A 22,077-nucleotide genomic window follows, 5' to 3' on the forward strand; every position below is an offset into this window, starting at 1 on the left:
TGATCGGTCGTCACTAACGCTGTGACGCCGGCTACACTAACACGCTACCACTAAACTACTCTGTACAATTTTTTTTTTCTCTAAAAAAAAAAAAAAGACCGGTCGTCACGAACGCTGTGACACCAGCTAATCTACGTCTAAGACTACACTGTACTAACTACTATTATATTTTTGTAAAAGAAAAAAAAAAAAATCGGACGTCGCTTAGACTGCGAAGTCCGTTACACTAACTAGCTAAAAAATAAAAGTCCTGTGGCGCAGTCTCTGATCAGCAGCGATACTGATCAGAGCGCTGCGGACACAGGAAGAGCACGAATGCTCTGCGCGGGACGCCGCGCACAGGAAAAAAAGCGCAAAAAAGTGCGCAAAAATTGAATTGGAGGGGGGTACTTGAACAGGGATGGAGGGACGTCACCAAACACTGACGCCGGCTACGCTACCTTGTTACGTCTAAAACTACACTGTACTAACTACAATTTTTTTTCTAAAAAAAAAAAAACGGACGTCGCTTAGACTGCAATGTCCGCTACACTAACTAACTAAAAAAAAAAAGTCCTGTGGCGCAGTCTCTGATCAGCAGCGATACTGATCAGAGCGCTGCGGACACAGGAAGAGCACGAATGCTCTGCGCGGGACGCCGCGCACAGGAAAAAAAGCGCAAAAAAGTGCGCAAAAATTTCAATTGGAGGGTGGGGGAGGGAGGGGGTACTGGAACAGGGATGGGGGGATGGGAAAGGGGTGGGGGAGGTGCTGCTGCTGTGATCACAGGAGTCACACAGCAGGCAGATGGCAGCAGAGAGCACACAGCACTGGAGCACAAGCTGGAGCACAAGCTGGAAGCAGGAGATCGCAGGGATGATCGCACTGGCCACCAATGGATTATTTGACTAAGGTGACAGAGGGGCTTAGACCACCGCTCTGCACGCCAAATCTGAGAGAATGATGGCGTGCAGGGCGCTGATCGGTATTTTAAATTAACCCCTTTGGCGCTGATTGGCTAGAAGCTATTGTTCAGCCAATCAGCGCCATAGGGGTTAATCAGGTGAGGTGACGTGGTGATCACCCCACCTACTGTGACGGCTGTGATTGGTGCGACGTCACACAGCATCAATCACAGCCTGTCACATGCTTTTTTTTTTTTTTTTTTAAACTTTATTGTCAAATCGCTGTGATTGGCTGGTCAGAATTGACCAGCCAATCACAGCGATCGCTGATGCGGGGGGGCGGTGCAGGCACTCGGGGCTGCGTGCACGGATGGTCTGCTGTCAGGGACAGCAGACACCGGAACCCGATCACCGCGCGGTGCCGCGCGGTGACCGGAAAATGGCGGCGCCGTACTAGTACTGCGGCTGGCACTAATGCAGTGCCGGCAGCGCAGTACTAGTACGGCGCATGGCGCGAAGGGGTTAATTATGTTTTATGTTTTTGAAGTTGTTGTTTGTCAATAAAATTCCTGTGTTTATTATTTCATGATTGTTCTTTATTAGCCCTGGGTGTGCATTCTATTGAGCAGCTTCTTTTTCTTTTGGTTTTAGTTTCAGTAGTTTGGCTGCTTGTTTGCACCCCGATAGGCATTCTATAATTCTTGGTACTAGTAGTGCGCTCTATCCTTTGTATTTCGCCCCTATTAATCTTAAGCTTAATGTTTTATAAAAATTGTTTTTTTTGCAACAGCTATTTCAGTTTCATATATCTAATACCTGTTGGACACAGTAATGTTTCTGCCTTGAAATGAGGTTTATTGTACTAACAGAAAATGTGCAATCTGCATTCAAACAAAATTTGACAGGTGCATAAGTATGGGCACCCTTATCATTTTCTTGTTTTAACTACTCCTACCTACTTTTTACTGACTTACTAAAGCACTTTTTTGGTTTTCTAACCTCATTGAGCTTTGAACTTCATAGCCAGGTGTATGCAATCATGAGAAAAGCTACTTAAAGTGGCCACTTGCAAGTTGTTCTCCTGTTTGAATCTCCTCTGAAGAGTGGCATCATGAGCTCCTCAAAACAACTGTCTAATAATCTGAAAACAAAGATTATTCAACATAGTTGCTCAGGGGAAGGATACAAAAAGCTGCCTCAGAGATTTAACCTGTCAATTTCCACTGTGAGGAACATAGTAAGGAAATGGAAGAACACAGGTACAGTTCTTGTTAAGGCCAGAAGTGGCAGGCCGAGAAAAACATCAGAAAGGCAGAGAAGAAGAATGGTGAGATCAGTCTAGGACAATCCTCAGACCACCTCCAGAGAGCTGCAGCATCAACGTGCTGTAGATGGTGTCACTGTGCATCGGTCAACTATACAACGCACTTTGCACAAGGAGAAGCTGTATGGGAGAGTGATGCGAAAGAAGCCATTTCTGCAAGCATGCCACAAACAGAGTCAGCTGAGGTATGCAAAAGCACATTTGGAGAAGCCAATTTCATTCATGCAGAGGAACAATTACACTGTTCTGGAATGGCCATCCCAGTCCCCAGACCTGAATATCATTGCACATCTGTGGGATCATTTGAAGAGGGCTGTCCATGCTCGGCGACCATCAAACGTAACTGAACTGGAATTGTTTTGTAAAGAGGAATGGTCAAAAATACCTTCATCCAGGATCCAGGAACTCATTAAAAGCTACAGGAAGCGACTAGAGGCTGTTATTTTTGCAAAAGGAGGATCTACTAAATATTAATGTCAATTTTCTGGTGGGGTGCCGATACTTATGCACCTGTCAAATTTTGTTTGAATGCAGATTGCACATTTTCTGTTAGTACAATAAACCTCATTTCAAGGCAGAAACATTACTGTGTCCAACAGTTATTAGATACTAGCTGAAGAGCCCGGCGTTGCCTGGGCATAGTAAATATCTGTGGTTAGTTATAGCACCTCACTTCTCTTATTTTCCCATCACACCTCTCATTTTCCCAATCACATCTTTCATTTTCCCCCTCACATCTCTCATTTTCTCCCTCACACCTCTCATTTTCTCCCTCACTCCTCTCATTCCCCCCTAACACTTGTCATTTCGACCTCACATCTGTCATTTTCCGATCACTCCACTATTTTCCCTCACTCCTCTCATTTTGCACTCACACCTTTTCATTTTCACCTCACACCTCTCATTTTCACCTCAGTATATACATGTTTGTCTTCTCCCTTATATATAGTATACACTTGTATGTCATCTCCTGTATATAGTATACACCTGTATGTCATCTCCCCTGTATATAGTATATACCTGCTGTGTGTCATCTCCCCTGTATATTGTATATACCTGTATGTCATCTCCTCCTATATATAGTATATACCTGTATGTCATCTCCTCCTATATATAGTATATACCTGTATGTCATCTCCTCCTATATATAGTTTATACCTGTATGTCATCTCCTCCTGTATATAGTATATACCTGTGTGTCATCTCCCCTGTATATAGTATATATCTGTGTGTCATCTCCTCCTGTATATAGTATATACCTGTATGTCATCTTCAATATACAGCATATACCTGTATGTCATCTCCTCCTGTATATAGTATATACCTGTAGGTCATCTGCTCCTGTATATAGTATATACCTGTGTCATCTCCTCCTGTATATAGTATATACCTGTATGTCATCTCCTCCTGTATATACTATGTACCTGTATGTCATCTCCTCCTCTACATAGTATATACCTGTGTCTAATCTCTCCTGTATATAGTTTATATCTGTGTGTCATCTCCCCTGTATATAGTATATACCTGTGTGTCATCTCCTCCTGTATTAGACCTCGTTCACACGTTATTTGCTCAGTATTTTTACCTCAGTATTTGTAAGCTAAATTGGCAGCCTGATAAATCCCCAGCCAACAGGAAGCCCTCCCCCCTGGCAATATATATTAGCACACACATACATATGTCATGTGACTGACAGCTGTCGTATTTCCTATATGGTGCATTTGTTGCTCTTGTAGTTTGTCTGCTTATTAATCAGATTTTTATTTTTGAAGGATAATACCAGACTTGTGTGTGTTTTAGGGCGAGTTTCGTTTGTCAAGTTGTGTGTGTTGAGTTGCGTGTGGCGACATGCATGTAGCGACTTTTGTGAGATGAGTTTTGTGTGGCGACATGCGTGTAGCAACTTTTAGTGTGTCGAGTTGCATGTGACAGGTTAGTGTAGCAAGTTGTGTGCAGCAAGTTTTGCGCATGGCGAGTTTTGCGCGTGGCGATTTTTATGTGTGGTGCCTTTTGAGTATGTGCAAGCTTTGTGTGAGGCAACTTTTGCCTGTGTTGCAACTTTTGTGCATGTGTCAATTTTTCCGCGTGTGCAAGTTTTGCGTGTGGCAAGTTTTCCATGAGGTGACTTCTGCACTTGTGGCGAGTTTTGCATGTGGCGAGTTTTGCGTGTGGCGAGTTTTGAGCGGCGACTTTTGTGTTTCGACTTTTATGTGGCGAGGTTGGTGTATGTGTGGTGAAATGTGTGCTGAAGGTGGTATATGTGTTCAAGCACGTGGTAGTGTGTGGCGCATTTTGTGTGTGTGTTCATATCCCCGTGTATGGTGAGTATCCCATGTCGGGGCCCCACCTTAGCAACTGTACGGTATATACTCTTTGGCGCCATCGCTCTCACTCTTTAAGTCCCCCTTGTTCACATCTGGCAGCTGTCAATTTGCCTCCAACACTTTTCCTTTCATTTTTCCCCATTATGTAGATAGGGGCAAAATTGTTTGGTGAATTGGAAAGCGCGGGGTTAAAATTTCACCTCCCAACATAGCCTATGATGCTCTCAGGGTCCAGATGTGTGAAAGTGCAAAATTTTGTGGCTGTAGCTGCGACGCCTCCAACACTTTTCCTTTCACTTTTTTCCCCATTATGTCGATAGGGGCAAAATTGTTTGGTGAATTGCAACGCGCGGGGTTAAAATTTCGCCTCACAACATAGCCTATGACGCTCCCGGGGTCCAGACGTGTGACTGTGCAAAATTTTGTGGCTGTAGCTGCGACGGTGCAGATGCCAATCCCGGACATACGTACAAACATACACATTCAGCTTTATATATTAGATATGAAACTGAAATAGCTGTTGCAAAAAAAACAATTTTTATAAATCATTAAGCTTAAGATAAATAGGGGTGCCCAAACTTTTTCATATAACTGTATGTGCACTCGTTACGGATTCTGCTGCGTATCTGCAGCTGCGGGTCCGCAGCAGTTTTCTATGCGTTTACAGTACCATGTAAACCTATGGAAAACAAAATCCGCAGTGCACATGCTGCGGAAAAAAACACGCGGAAACGCTGCATTGTTTATTCCGCAGCATGTCAATTCTTTGTGTGGATTCCGCAGCGGTTTACATCTGCTCCATAATAGAAATCCGCAGGTGTAAAACCTTAGGTGTAATCCGCCCAATTCTGCAGGAAATCCGCGGTAAATCTGCAAAAATTCCGCAGGTAATCCACAGTGCTTTTTACCTGCGGATTTATCAAAACAGACCTAAAAAATGCGTGTGCACATATCCTAAAGGACTCTTGTTAAGCAGGACTTTAAAGTTAAAGCTAGATTATGGTAAAGTAGTGAGAAACAGTGGAAACAGATGACCTGTAGAAAGAGTAAAGGAAGGAAACTGTGGAAAATGCTTAGAGTTTAAACCCCTTCCCGACCTGTGACACAGCGTATGCGTCATGAAAGTCGGTGCCAATCCGACCTGTGACGCATATGCTGTGTCACAGAAAGATCGCGTCCCTGCAGGCCGGGTGAAAGGGTTAACTACAATTTCACCCGGCCTGCAGGGACAGGGGGAGTGGTAGTACAGCCCAGGGGGGGTGGCTTCACCCACCCCGTGGCTACGCTCGCTCTGATTGGCTGTTGAAAGTGAAACTGCCAATCAGAGCGATTTGTAATATTTCACCTAAAAAACTGGTGAAATATTACAATCCAGCCATGGCCGATGCTGCAATATCATCGGCCATGGCTGGAAACACTTATGTGCCCCCACCCCACCGATCGCCCCCCCAGCCCTCCGATCTGTGGTCCGCTCCCCTCCGTCCTCCTGTCCGCTCCCCCCGTGCTCCAATCACACCCCCGTGCTCCAATCAAACCCCCCCGCACTCCGATCACCCCCCCCGCACAGCGATCCCCCCCGTGCTCCGATCCACCCCCCTGCACAGCGATCCCCCACCCCGTGCTCCAATCCACCCTCCCGTGTTCCGATCCACCCCCCCTGTGCTCTGACGCCCCCCCTGTGCCCTGATCTTCCCCCCACCCCCTTATACTTACCTAGCCTCCCGGGATCCGTCCGTCTTCTTTCCTGGGCGCCGCCATCTTCCAAAATGGCGGGCGCATGTGCAGTGCGCCCGCCGAATCTGCCGTTCCAAGGTGAGTTTTGATCACTGAGATAGGTTATATCTCAGTGATCAAAATAAAAAAAAAAGTAAATGACCCCCCCCCCCCCCTTTGTCACCCCCATAGGTAGGGACAATAAAAAAAAATAATAATTTTTTTTTTCCACTAAGGTTGGGGTAAGAACTAGGGTTAGGGGTAGGGGTAGGGTTAGGGGCAAGGTTAGGGGTAGGGTTAGGGCTAGGGTTAGGGCTAACATAGTAACATAGTAACATAGTTAGTAAGGCCGAAAAAAGACATTTGTCCATCCAGTTCAGCCTATATTCCATCATAATAAATCCCCAGATCTACGTCCTTCTACAGAACCTAATTGTATGATACAATATTGTTCTGCTCCAGGAAGACATCCAGGCCTCTCTTGATCCCCTCGACTGAGTTCGCCATCACCACCTCCTCAGGCAAGCAATTCCAGATTCTCACTGCCCTAACAGTAAAGAATCCTCTTCTATGTTGGTGGAAAAACCTTCTCTCCTCCAGACGCAAAGAATGCCCCCTTGTGCCCGTCACCTTCCTTGGTATAAACAGATCCTCAGCGAGATATTTGTATTGTCCCCTTATATACTTATACATGGTTATTAGATCGCCCCTCAGTCGTCTTTTTTCTAGACTAAATAATCCTAATTTCGCTAATCTATCTGGGTATTGTAGTTCTCCCATCCCCTTTATTAATTTTGTTGCCCTCCTTTGTACTCTTTCTAGTTCCATTATATCCTTCCTGAGCACCGGTGCCCAAAACTAGGCTAGGGTTAGGGTTTCGGTATGTGCACACGTATTCTGTTCCTCTGCGGATTTTTCCGCTGCGGATTTGATAAATCCGCAGTGCGAAACCGCTGTGGATTTATCGCGGATTTACCGCGGTTTTTCTGCGCATTTCACTGCGGTTTTACAACTGCGATTTTCTATTGGAGCATTTGTAAAACCGCTGCGGAATCCGCAGAAAGAAGTGACATGCTGCGGAATGTAAACCGCTGCATTTCCGTGCAGTTTTTCCGCAGCATGTGTACAGCGATTTTTGTTTCCCATAGGTTTACATTGAACTGTAAACTCATGGGAAACTGCTGCGGATCCGCAGCGTTTTCCGCAGCATGTGCCTTTAGAATTAGGCTATGTGCACACGGTGCGGATTTGGTTGCGGATCCGCAGCGGATTGGCCGCTGCGGATTCGCAGCAGTGTTCCATCAGGTTTACAGTTCCATGTAAACATATGGAAAACCAAATGCGCTGTGCCCATGGTGCGGAAAATACCACGCGGAAATGCTGCGTTGTATTTTCTGCAGCATGTCAATTCTTTGTGCGGATTCCGCAGCGTTTTACACCTGTTCCTCAATAGGAATCCACAGGTGAAATCCGCACAAAAAACACTGGAAATCCACGGTAAATCCGCAGGTAAAATGCAGTGCCCTTTACCCGCGGATTTTTCAAAAATGATGCTGAAAAATCTCACACGAATCCGCAACGTGGGCACATAGCCTTAGGGTTAGGGTTGGAATTAGGGTTGTGGTTAGGGGTGTGTTGGGGTTATGGGTGTGATTAGGGTTATGGCTACAGTTGGGATTAGGGTTAGGGGTGTGTTGGGGTTAGTGTTGGAGGTAGAATTGAGGGGTTTCCACTGTTTAGGCACATCAGGGGTCTCCAAACGCAACATGGCGCCACCATTGATTCCAGCCAATCTTGTATTCATAAAGTCAAATGGTGCTCCCTCACTTCCGAGCCCCGACGTGTGCCCAAACAGTGGTTTACCCCCACATATGGGGTACCAGCATACTCAGGACAAACTGCGCAACAGTTACTCGGGTCCAATTTCTCCTGTTACCCTTGTGAAAATAAAAAAATGCTTGCTAAAACATCATTTTTGAGGAAAGAAAAATTATTTTTTATTTTCACGGCACTGCGTTGTAAACATCTGTGAAGCACTTGGGGGTTCAAAGTGTTCACCACATATCTAGATAAGTTCCTTGGGGGGTCTAGTTTCCAAAATGTGGTCACTTGTGGGGGGTTTCTACTGTTTAGGCACACCAGGGGCTCTGCAAACGCAACGTGACGCCCACAGACCATTCCATGAAAGTCTGCATTTCAAAAGTCACTACTTCCCTTCTGAGCCCCGACGTGTGCCCAAACAGTGGTTTAACCCCACACATGGGGTATCAGCTTACTCAGGAGAAACTGGACAACAACTTTTGTGGTCCAATTTCTCCTGTAACCCTTGGGAAAATAAAAAATTCTGGGCTAAATAATTATTTTTGAGGAAAGAAAACGTATTTATTATTTTCACTGCTCTGTGTTATGAACTTCTGTGAAGCACTTGGGGGTTCAAAGTGCTCACCTCACATCTAGATAAGTTCCTTTCGGGGTCTCGTTTCCAAAATGGGGTCACTTATGGGGGGTTTCTACTGTTTAGCCACATCAGGGGCTCTGCAAACGCAACGTGATGCCCGCAGAGCATTCCATCAAAGTCTGCATTTCAAAACGTCACTACTTCACTTCCGAGCCCCAGCATGTGCCTAAACAGTGGTTTACCCCCACATATGGGGTATCAGCGTACTCAGGAGAAACTGGACAACAACTTTTGGGGTAAAATTTCTCCTGTTACCCTTGGGAAAATAAAAAATTGCGGGCTAAAAAATCATTTTTGAGAAAAGAATTTTTTTTTAAAATTTTCATGGCTCTGCGTTATAAACTTCTGTGAAGCACTTGAGGGTTCAAAGTGCTCACCACACATCTAGATTAGTTCCTTTGGGGGTCTAGTTTCCAAAATGGGGTCATTTGTGGGGGATCTCCAATGTTTAGGCACACAGGGGCTCTCCAAACGCGACATGGTGTCCGCTAATGATTGGAGCTAATTTTCCATTTAAAAAGCCAAATGGCGTGCCTTTCCTTCTGAGCCCTGCCGTGTGCCCAAACAGTGGTTTACCCCCACATATGGGGTATCTGCGTACTCAGGACAAACTGGACAACAACATTTGTGGTCCAATTTCTCCTATTACCATTGGCAAAATAGGAAATTCCAGGCTAAAAAATCATTTTTGAGAAAAGAAAAATTATTTTTTATTTTCATGGCTCTGCATTAAAAACTTCTGTGAAGCACCTGGGGGTTTAAAGTGCTCAGTATGCATCTAGATAAGTTCCTTGGGGGGTCTAGTTTCCAAAATGGGGTCACTTGTGGGGGAGCTCCAATGCATAGGCACACAGGGGCTCTCCAAACGCGACATGGTGTCCGCTAACAATTGCAGCTAATTTTCCATTCAAAAAGTCAAAAGGCGCGCCTTCCCTTCCGAGCCCTGCCGTGTGCCCAAACAGTGGTTTACCCCCACATATGAGGTATCGGCATACTCGGGAGAAATTGCTCAACAAATTTTAGGATCCATTTTATCCTATTGCCCATGTGAAAATGAAAAAATTGAGGCAAAAAGAAATTTTTTGTGAAAAAAAAAAGTACTTTTTCATTTTTACGGATCAATTTGTGAAGCACCTGAGGGTTTAAAGTGCTCACTAGGCATCTAGATAAGTTCCTTGGGGGGTCCAGTTTCCAAAATGGGGTCACTTGTGGGGGAGCTCCAATGTTTAGGCACACAGGGTCTCTCCAAACGTGACATGGTGTCCGCTAAAGAGTGCAGCCAATTTTTCATTCAAAAAGTCAAATGGCGCTCCTTCCCTTCCAAGCCCTGCCGTGCGCCCAAACAGTGGTTTACCCCCACATATGAGTTATCAGCGTACTCAGGAGAAATTGGACAACAACTTTCGTGGTTCAGTTTCTCCTTTTACCATTGGGAAAATAAAAAAATTGTTGCTGAAAAATCATTTTTGTGACTAAAAAGTTAAATGTTCATTTTTTCCTTCCATGTTGCTTCTGCTGCTGTGAAGCACCTGAAGGGTTAATAAACTTCTTGAATGTGGTTTTGTGCACCTTGAGGGGTGCAATTTTTAGAATGGTGTCACTTTTGGGTATTTTCAGCCATATAGACCCCTCAAACTGACTTCAAATGTGAGGTGGTCCCTAAAAAAATGGTTTTGTAAATTTCGTTGTAAAAATGAGAAATCTAGGGTTAATTTTAACCCTTATAACTTCCTAGCAAAAAAAAATTTTGTTTCCAAAATTGTGCTGATGTAAAGTAGACATGTGGGAAATGTTATTTATTAACTATTTTGTGTCACATAACTCTCTGGTTTAACAGAATAAAAAATCAAAATGTAAAAATTGCGAAATTTTCAAAATTTTCGCCAAATTTCCGTTTTTATCACAAATAAACACAGAATTTATTGACCTAAATTTACCACTAACATGAAGCCCAATATGTCACGAAAAAACAATCTCAGAACCGCTAGGATCCATTGAAGCGTTCCTGAGTTATTACCTCATAAAGGGACACTGGTCAGAATTGCAAAACATGGCAAGGTCTTTAAGGTCAAAATAGGCTGGGTCATGAAGGGGTTAAAGGAAGCATTCATAAGGCTGTGTATCCGCTATCTTATGTATACAACGGCATGTAAAAGTTTGGGCACCTCAGGTCCAAATTACTGTTATTGTGAACAGTTAACCCTGCTGTTCTGTTAGGTCAAAAATGACCGTTTTTGAAATTCTATAATGTTATAAAAATTCAGCGTGTGATTCTGAGACTTGAGGCTCCCTGACTTTTCGTCATTAGGGGGGTACTCTCTGTGGGAATTTTTTATTTTTTTTTTATTTTTGTTTACTTTATTTGGTACAATTTTTTTTACACTTGTACTGTTCGGTCAAAAATGACCGATAGGCCTTTATTCAGCTCTCCAGACAATTTTTGACAAAAATAAAGGTGCTATCACCTCATTTTGAACTATATATTGCATCTACTACTATTTATCAATGTATCTGACTACTTTTGGTCAGAAAAGATTTACACATACCAACATTTTCAAGTTGCGATACAGCCGACGGATTCGCTTCCAGTATAGCTATGCGCAATTTATTTCACTGGTTTTTATTTACCCTGCTGTTCATATAGATCTAGTTCCATTCAGTTGTCAACATTTCATATTGTAAATCATGATTTTCTGATTTTCCATGTGTTTGCTGGTTGTACAGTATTACACTGTGCAATGCTGTCCTAAGCAGAATTCACCTAAAGTGTTGTACTGTGAGCTTTTTCCTGCTGCAGGGTGGTGTCTGCTCTGATCTTATCTGTAGACAGATAACATAGCAGTGTAGAGTTTCAGTTCAGCTGGAGACAACACAGAGTGAGCAGAGGTTCAGACGTCAGAGCTCTGAAGTCCCATTTTTACAGGTATGTTACAGATAAATTATTCTTTTATTCTAAAATTATTCAATATTCTCACTGCTGTGATAAAATGGATGATAGGGGGTTAGCATTAGGGTTGTGTAGACTCAATGTCTGCTTATGAGTACATATTTTCACTGCTGTGATAGAATGGATGATAGGGGGTTAGCATTAGGGTTGTGTAGACTCAATGTCTGCTTATGAGTACATATTCTCACTGCTGTGATAGGATGAGTGCATGCCTCATTTTTGTTTGCGACGCTCCAGCACCATAATCACAGGGCATATCTCAATGTGTGACGGGACGTTATTGTGTGTATTGTTACGAAATTGTTTTGATTTTTTTTTTCATTCATTGTTTATGGATATATTTTATTTTTTCATTCAACAGTGATGCCTTACAGCATGAGAAGAAGACACTTCACCCAAGCTGAATTGGAGGAGTTTATTAACGACTCCGATACAGACGAGGATGTCCCACCTGAAAATGTCTCCGAAGAGGAGGACAACATTAGTGAGGATGAAGATATTGCCGAGAACTCGGATTCTGAGGGTGAATCTGATGTGGAAACCCCGACAACCGGTCTGACGCAAGAAATCAATTCAAAAAACAAAGATGTCGTTTGGAAATTGCAGCCTCCTGCTCCGACTGGTTGAAGGTCTTCATCAAATGTCATCACAGATACTCCAGGTCCTACTAGATATGCAATTGCTAGAATTGATGACATTCAATCGGCATTCCTATTATTCATAAATATAGCCATGCAAAATATACTTATCCAAATGACAAACATTGAGGGAAAAAAGGTTTATGGCGATAAATGGAAGAACTTCGATGTGACGGCTACGAATGCTTACATCGGGTTACTTCTATTAGCTGGAGTATACAAATCATATGGAGAGTCCACTAAAAGTTTGTGGAATTCGGAAACGGGGCGCCATATATTTAGGGCCACCATGTCTTTAGAAAGATTCCACGAAATTTCCAGAGTTCTACGGTTTGATGACAAAACGGATAGATCTGAAAGAAGAAGCACAGATAAACTTGCCCCAATTAGGGATTTGTGGAGTAAATGGGTCGAGATACTCCCAAAATGTTATAATACCGTAGAAAATGTCACTGTTGATGAGCAGCTGGTGTCATTTAGAGGCAGGTGCCCATTCAGGCAATACATTCCAAGTAAACCAGCAAAATACGGTATAAAAATCTGGACTCTGTGTGACAGTAAAACATCATATGCTGCAAATGTTCAAGTATATATTGGAAAAAACCCTCTAGAAAGACCTGAAAAAAACCAAGGCATGAGGGTAGTTTTGGACTTGACCCATGGACTCAAAGGGAGAAACGTTACCTGTGACAATTTCTTCACATCCTACCAATTGGGGCAGATGTTACAAAAAAACAATATAACTATGCTGGGTACTGTACGAAAAAATAAACCTGAACTTCCACAGGGTATCCTCAATAAGAGAGACGTACACAGTTCAATGTTTTATTTTACAAAGGACACTACGGTAGTGTCGTACGTTCCCAAAAAAAATAAACAAGTTATCCTCATGAGCACCATGCACCATGATGCAAAAATAAGTAAGAGAGATGACAGAAAGCCAGACATGATTCTTCACTATAACGCCACTAAAGGTGCTGTTGACACATTAGACCAGCTTGTAGGCACGTATACATGTAAAAGAAAAACAAATAGGTGGCCTATGATTCTCTTTTACAACCTGATCGATGTATCTGCCTATAATGCCTTTGTATTGTGGCGGGAAATAAACCCCAAATGGCAAGATAAAAAATTACACAAACGACGGCTTTTTATTGAGGAATTGGGGAAGTCTCTCACTAATCCATATGTAAAAACACGGCCACGAAATCCAAGAAATGAGAGTGCAGAAAAAGTGGCCCGACAAATTCGAGAGCATGGTGGAGACGGCGAGCCAACAGCTTCGACCACCACTGATACTGAAACGGCTTCCACCATCGCAACCAGCTGCAAGCGAAAAAGATGCTCATTCTGTCCAACGTCCAGTAACCATAAATCTAATATTATGTGTTGCAAATGTGCAAAATACTTGTGCAAGCGTCATGTAAATTATACATGTGATCAATGCAAGTAATACATTGATCGCATTTATCATTTGTTTTTGACAAAAAACCTTTTTTTTTTTTGAAAAGTTTGTATATAGTTTAGAATAAAGAAAAGTTTTTATGTGCAATATGAAGCAAATATTGCAAAAAATGTTAATTTATTTGATTAAAAAAATAAAAGTTTTTGATTTAATTTTTCATCTGATTATTGAAAACCATGTTCACATACAGTAAAACAATGCAACAGGTAATCAAATAACACTTGAATTAGGTACAAATCACAACTTTGTTAGGTCCGGTCAAAAATGACCGGGAACAGTATAAGTGTATAAAAAACAACGTTTTTTGCCATTTTATAGAGAAAAAAGCTTTTTTTTTTTTTTTTGCCTTTGAAAAAAGTATATCTACATAATGTTTGATATTATTACTTATAGTTAACATTTAGATCAAGATTTTTTTTTTATCTGCAAAAAATCAATTTTTACAAAAATCGAAAAAATACCATGTTCCCTTTTGGATATAAAAAAAATATAAAACAAGCTTTGTATTTATTTTTTTTTCTGGTATTTGAACAACCATCTTCACAAGCAATATAATAGTGCAAAAACTGTTTAAAAAAAACACTTAGATTAGCTAAAAATGATTATTTTATAAGGACGGTCAAAAATGACCGGGAACAGTACAAGTGTATGTGAAATCTAAACAGAACAGCAGGGTTAAGCAAGTTGAAGATGAAATGAGTTCTAAAAGAGCTAAAGTTAAATAGGACACATTTCCTTTGTATTTTAGGCAAAAAAAAATTATATTTTCATCTTTTACATTTTAATAATTGCAAGAAGGAAAATGAGCTGATGCAAAAGTTTGAGCACCCTTGGAGATATGTGTGCTTAGATAACTTTGACCAAGCTTTCAGACCTTAATTAGCCTGTTAGGGTTATGACTTGTTTACTATCATTGTTAGGAAAGGCAAAGTGATGCAAATTTTCCAGCTTTATAAAAACCCAGCCTTCTCTAACCTTGTGCCAAAAATCAGCAGCCATGAGTTCTTCTAAGCAGCTGCTTATCACTGCTTATCACTCTGAAAATGAAAATGAGGGGACTACAAGGCAGGAGAAGGCTAGAAAAAGATAGAAAAGCTTTTTGAAGTTGCCCTTTCCTCAGTTCGAAATGTAATTAAGGGATGACAGTTAAAGTTAAAGGGAATCTGTCACCCCCTTTTTTTCGATATGAGATAAAATATCATTCAATTTAACATGAGTACCTTTCATATCCCCTTCCCTGATTCCCCACCTTTGCTGAGAAAATACCTTTGTAATCTCTTCTCTCTGTTGTCCTACGTAAATTATCCCGGTCCGATGGGCGGGGCTTATTTGCCGTCTCTCCCCACCTCCTGCCTTACTCTACGCATTTTTCTTCTTTACTGCGTTGGTGTTGTTTTCCTGCGCCTGCACATTGAAATGTCCTCTCGCGCGTGCGCAGTATGTTTTGCCCAACAGTGGGCAAAGCATAAAACTCATTTTTGCGCATGCGCCAGCATTTTCCATGACGTTCTGTGCCCCGGAAGTCTTTCCATGCAAAGTCCAGGAACACAAGATTTCCACAGCAATACTTCCGGGGCACAGAGCATAGGGTAAGCCGGCGCTAGAGGCCAATTCAATGCACACGAGCAGAGACTGTACGGGATCTCTGCCATTCACAGATCTCGTTACGTCCAGCAAGCCAAGGAGCGGGGGGAGAGATGACAAATAGGCCCCGACCATCGGACCTGGGTAATTTACATAGGACGCTGGAGAGATTACAAAGGTAATTTCTCAGCAAAGGTGGGGAATCGGGATATGAAAGGTACTGCGGTAATGCAGAGCTCACGCTAAATTGAACGATATTTTTATCTCATATCGAAAAAAAGGGGTGACAGACTCCCTTTAACTCAACAGGAATAGTGTAGGTCAAGATAAGGTCTGGAAGACCAAGCAATATTTCGGTGAGAGCTACTCGTAGGATTGATAGAGAAGCATGACTATATATACATACCGGTGTATATTTTTGCCTAAATTACAAAGGAAATGTGTCATCTTTAACTTTTAGCCCTTTTAGAGATCATTTCGTCTTCAACTTGCTTAAGAATTCACAATAACAGTCATTTTGACCAGGGCTGGATAGCGCGTCATTAGAAAATATGTCATGACCCCCTACTCAAAGTCACATGATTGTTGCAGCCAATCACAGGCTGCAAATATCTGTCAGTGAGTATTACTACGTGTGTGTGTGTTATTTTTACAAGTCCAGGCCACTGGGTCGGTTTATTTTTGGTAGGCAACCCATGTTTGGCAAAAAGAAATCCATCACTGTGATACTGTAGACGAATCTCAGTGGATTGTTCTAATTGGGGGTATTTTATTTCACCTTGTGGTATTTGTTTGTCGCAGTAGGGAAGTATTTTAGCTACAGTGCGCTTTTGTTTGCCGCTGCTGTGGCGGCAATTTGTGCTGCACAGTGGTACTAGTTTAGTGGAATTGAGTGCTTATTTGCGTTGTTTGAAGAATAAAATGGCGTTTGAGTCCAGTGTGTTCATGAGCATAAGGCTCGTCCAAACCTGTGCCACCTCTGATATTGAAAGCTGGCTGCTGTGTTTCTCTACGTATGTTCAGATGCTACAAAGAAATGTCTCCATGGAAATTGACAAGCAATGCAGATTTTATATCCGAATCTTCAATGTCCCTATACATTTTTTTTTTGCAAAAGATTGCAAGATCATGATTTTCCTGCTGGGTCACCAAGTGCCATTAAGGAGTCCTAGTCTAAATATTCATTGTCAGGAAAAATGCTAAGTATGGGGTTGAAGAAGTGGTGAGAGAGCATTTGCGTTTCCTAGAATTTCTATTCACCATCCGGATGAAGTGCCTTTTCCATCATATTTTATAGTCTCTGTTATGGACACAATCCCAGTCCCATGCCTGGGTCTCCTGAAGCCTCATACATGCTTATGCGGCTGTTAGTTCAGGTGGCGAGACCAATGGTTGGACTGAGCATCGCAGCCATAAAATGGACATAAGTTACGATTGTATGAATTTACTATTAAAGAGTTAATAGTGGCCATGTTGGAATGGCTGCAAAGGGCTCTGGTTATGGAGCTGCATGGGACCCTAGATTTTCCAATGGCTGCTCTGCCTACACCGATCTAACAATTATCATCTACTTTATACAGTGGATAGGGAATAATTAATGTAGAACTACATACCCCCCTAAAATACGCCCCACTTTTCAGTTTTCGATTTTCCACAAAAATTTAAAATAACCAATAAATTTTGTTCAACTTCACAATTGTGTTCCACTTGTTGTTGATTCTTCACCAAAAATTTACATTTGGTATCTTTATGTTTGAAGCATGATATGTGGGAAAAGGTTGAAAAGCTCCAGGGAGCCGAAAACTTTTGTAAGGCACTGTAACAATGTCACTTCACCACTGGGAATCATAGTACCCAGATTACAGGCTCAGTACCAGAAAATTTGTATGTCTTTTTTTTTTTATTACGTCTTATGTGGGTCCCTTATGCAGTTAAGAAGTGCTTCTATTGGAAAACCATTTTAATTTTCAGCTCCTAACAAGAAGGATCCACTTTAAAGAAGAGCCTTTAGGATTGGCTTGTATTCATGAGTTTTATCACTTTTTTTTTAAATACACTATTCAGGATCCCTTAGGCCAACCTGAGAAAATGGCTCGTCTGTCAACAAGCTGAACATTTTCAAGATTTTTTTTTTTTTTTTGTGAATAAACCCATAAGGAATAAACCCTAGAAGCAAGCAGTAGGCTTCGAAGTTATCTCTAAATTTGGTTGCCTTCTACTCTACTGTTGGATCCATAACTGTTTTTTTGACGTGAGCCTACCATGGAATACACTAGGATATTACTTTTGGCAAGCCTGACCCTGATGAAAAGTGTTTTAATGGTAATTTATGTTGTCACTCAGCCTATATGGAAAAAGTGCTCTTTTATTTGTGGTCAGAATAAATCATTTTGTGTCTAATTTAACTATTTCTGTATCATTAAAATGCAGGGCTTCTTTATACCTCCACAATAAAGACACACTGGTACTTATACAGCAAAAACACCCCGACTTGTCTTTCATAAGCTTAGTATTTTTTTTTTTATCATAGACAGACTTTCCTATCTATTATTGTGTATTTATCTGCTTCCGAAATGACAGACGCTAAAGATGCAAAAAGAAAGGCAAATAACATCCAAGCTTATCACAAGTGCTCGTTTGCCAGTTCTACAGCTAGAAATTGTTCTAATATTTTCCCGGTGTAACCTGTAGGAATCGTATGTTTTAATAGCTGCTATTTCATTTTCTCTTTTGTGCTTTCTATCTCAATCGGGCTGTAAAAATTAGAAAAAATTATTCCAAACCGTAGAATCAAATATTCAAACCATGACCTAAAATCACACACGTTTGACCGACAGAAGCTGTAAAAATAAACACCAATTTGTGTGTATCGGCAGCAAAATATAAAACAGCTTCTGTATAATTTAGACATTTTTGAAGACTCTGAATAAATAATTAAAAAAATTTGAAAAAGCCCCCGAAAGCTTTAAAACCCAAATTTCGTGAACCTGGGAGTCCTTCATTTAATTAGTATTCATTGTAAGCAGTTAATCACCACAGAAAAGCTCCCAGAGACAAAACAACTTGTTTAGCTTGTCAGCATCTGGGAGTCGGAGGTGTTGAAACATGACTGCTTGTATCTAGGCCTGAATCATATAGATGAGGGGAAGAAGTGCCCGTGTCTTTCTGGCGTGCCAACAGCTCCCCTTACTGTGCACTGCAGCAATTGACTGTTTGCTGCTTGCTTGTACAGCTGAGCAAGTTTGATTCTTTCCAGCTTACACCTTGCCATTGTGGCGAGCGAGACTCCCAGTGGAAGCTTCACAACATTAATGTTTGCACATATATTTAATTATAGACATCTGGAGGCCAAAGAATCCACCAAGTGTAGTTTCATTGACATGGAACATTTGCAGCGAGCTCCTTCCAGCGTCTTGTTATTACAGGTGCTCGTATAATTTGGCCTGAATCAAATCAGTTACGCGATAACATATATCTGGCTAAGGTACACCACCACAGACCCTGAGTAAGCCGACTTGGAATGGTGGGTACACCTGGGGTGACTTCTTCACAAAACTGGCATTAGGATGCATATTCTATATTGTTCTCTTTTGTTATTCACTTTGTAACATTATTAATTATGGACATTTTTTGGTAACAGTTTTTCTGTATTTACTATTTTTCATGTACTGATCTGCTTCGGCAGTTCGAGCACTGTCAAATGTAAAGAAAACAAGAATGGAATGATTCGGAAATCTTATAGCCGCGTTTTATTCACAACAGATCATAGAACACAGATCAGAAGGTGAACGTTAGACATTTCTCTATTTCTTTTTAAAAAAATAATCTAGAAATTGATGGCAGCAATATATCTCAAGAAAGTTGGCACTGAGTGATTTGACTGTGTATGAAAAGAGCATGCTAGAGAGGCAGAGTCTCTTAGAAGCAAAGATAGTCAGAGGTTCACACAGTTCCAAAGCAGCATCTCTGATGGTATGGGGTTACACTAGTGCCTATGGCATGGACAGTTTCTATATCAAAGACACTATTACTGCTAAGCATTATATAGAGCAGTGTTCCCCAACTCCGGTCCTCAAGAGCCACCAACAGGTCATGTTTTCAGGATTTCCTTAGAATTGCACAGGTCATTGAATGCTTGCTTGTCCAGGTGATGCAATTATCACCTTTGCAATACTAAGGAAATCCTGAAAACATGACCTGTTGGTGGCTCTTGAGGACCGGAGTTGGGGAACACTGATATAGAGGTTTTAGAACAACATATGCTCCCTCCAGACATTGTTTGTTTCAGGGAAGGCCTTACTGTACATATTTCAGCAAGGCACTGCTACACCACATACTGTATCCTTCACAACTGTACTACTTCGCTGAAGAAGAGTTCTGCTGATGAACTGGCCACCTACAGTCCAGACCTTTCACCAATAGAAAACATTTGTCACATTATGAAATGAAAAATCCGGCAAAGACCCTGGACTGTGGAGCAGCTAGGGTCTTACATCAGACAAGAATGGGACAACATTCATCTTCCAAAACTCCAGCAATAGGTCTCCTCGCTTCCCAAACATTTACAGACTGTTGTAAAAAGAAGAGATGCTACACAAAGGTAGACATGACCCCCTTCCCCAGCTTTTTTTTTTTACAGGTGTGGCTGCAATCAATTTGTAAATTAATTTTTCTATATGAAAAGGAAAAATGTCTGGCGTTCTCCTTCTGATCTGTGTTCTATGTTGTGTTGTGAATAAAATATGTCCGTAGGAGATTTCCACATCATTTCATTTGGAGATCTCCACATCATTTCATTCTTGCTTTCTCTTTACATTTTACAGTGTCCCAACTTTTTTTTGGAATTGGGGTTGCATACGGTATTTATACTTCTTACTACATTATTTATTTACTATCATATTTCATATGGTGATTTTTTTTGCTAGATTTCTTTTACCTGATCCATTCTCATTGTCCTTACATCCAATACGCTATTAATTGTTTTTACCCTTGGGGAGCTTCTTGGCCCATATGTTCTCTTGAGGTGAGCCACTTACCTTATGGCAGTTTTAAGATGTTTTTCTATTATAGTACTTACAATACATTTTTGTTTCGCAATCTTTGATGGATGTCCAGCTTTTTATGTATGTTTTGAGGATTTCCTTAGTATTGCATAGGTGATGGCATTCTTGCCTGTCCACGTGAAGCAATTATCACCTGGGCAAAACTAAGGAAATCCTGAAACTATGACCTGTTGGTGGCTCTTGAGGACCGGAGTTGGGGAACATTGATCTATGGTAACACCAATGCAAATCTTCAGATTAACAAAATGATTAATACACAAACTGTAACTGATCCCCGTCCGTACATTGGTATGACTGTTGCTCTTGGACTATGGGTTTGATCTGACAAGGTCACAGTTTGCATGACATTTGTATATTCCTTTCATGATTGCATGAGTCACCTCTGGACATTTCTAGTTTAGTCTCACAGACCAAAACATGCCATGCTAAGAATAGATCCTGTATTTTCATTTTATACTATTGCGTGGTATTTTGATGCTAGCATAATAGACAGGAATGTTTTTGTGTGATATGTCGCTGCTACATAATGTAAAGTAAGAGAAGCATTCAATAATTGCTGGAATAACTGGTATAAAAGGCAACCTACACAAGAAAGGGATCCTCCAGTAGCAATAAGAAATAAATAATTGAACTTTATTGATAAACCAAAAATATGTACAAAAACATTAAAATGCACAGATGCCAAATATACCATACAGGAAAAAGAAAACCGTGAGCAGAAATGTGTCCAGAGTGAGGTCTATGTGGTCCGTGCCATGTGCTGCTACACATAGATAGGATGTCTAATATGTGGGCTGACAAAAATGTTCTGCGAATACATATATTTACCCCAAGCGATCGGATGATGGCAGCTCCTAGTCTCCCATGGAGACTATTGAAGCTCGTAAAAAGTAAAAAAAAAAAAGCTTTAAAAATATATACGTTTAAATCATCCCCCATTCACGCCATTCAAAATAAAACAATTTAAAAAAAATAAAAAAATGCACGTATTTGGTATCGCCTCGTTCTGAATCGCCCGATTTATCAATATATTAAAAGAATTAATCTGATTGGTAAACAACGTAATGAGAAAAAAAGTCAAAATGCCAGAATTACGTTTTTTTGGTCCTACATCATCCACAACGTGTCCTCAGCATCACTCTCCAGCGCATGCGCACTTTTCTGCCCTGACCAGGGCACAGCAAAGTGCTGCAGTGCGCATGCATTGGAAAAGGGCAAAGAAAAGGAAAAGGGGATACTGTGTCGATGATGTAGGAGACGTCATCCACGCGAAACAGGAGAAGGGAGTACTGCATTGCAAGAAGAAGGGTGGAACCGGAAAAAGACGAGCGACACCCATCGCACCAGACTGGCCCTTTAGGTGAGTATTGTAAAAGGTATTTTTCTTGTCTTGCAGGCTGGATTGGGGGCATATATACAGCATATTAGAATGCTGTATATGAGGGCTGAAAGGTACTGGCCCTACCTCATATGGGACAAACCTGGTGACAGGTTCCTTTTAATATTGGGGTGGGTAAGTGTGGTGACCTTTTTTTTCTCTGAAGTAACTAGTATTAGTAAAGTTTCTTTTCATCTATTCGTGGTGTATGTTTGGTGCCTCCTCCTTTTATTATTATATTTTTCTCAATGACAAGACCACGTGAGCATTTTTACACACATTACCACTTGCACAGACCC

At 41.4% G+C, this 22,077-nt stretch overlaps 1 protein-coding gene across 5 annotated transcripts in view; it reads left to right on the forward strand.

The window, feature by feature from the left end:
• Positions 1–22,077, forward strand: part of ATG10 (autophagy related 10) — a 437,018-nt gene that overhangs the window by 278,689 nt on the left and 136,252 nt on the right. The gene's annotated exons all lie outside the window — the stretch shown is intronic.

This window comes from Ranitomeya imitator, chromosome 1 (genome assembly GCF_032444005.1).
Source record: "Ranitomeya imitator isolate aRanImi1 chromosome 1, aRanImi1.pri, whole genome shotgun sequence".
In the NCBI taxonomy this organism is placed as follows: Eukaryota; Metazoa; Chordata; class Amphibia; order Anura; family Dendrobatidae; genus Ranitomeya; species Ranitomeya imitator.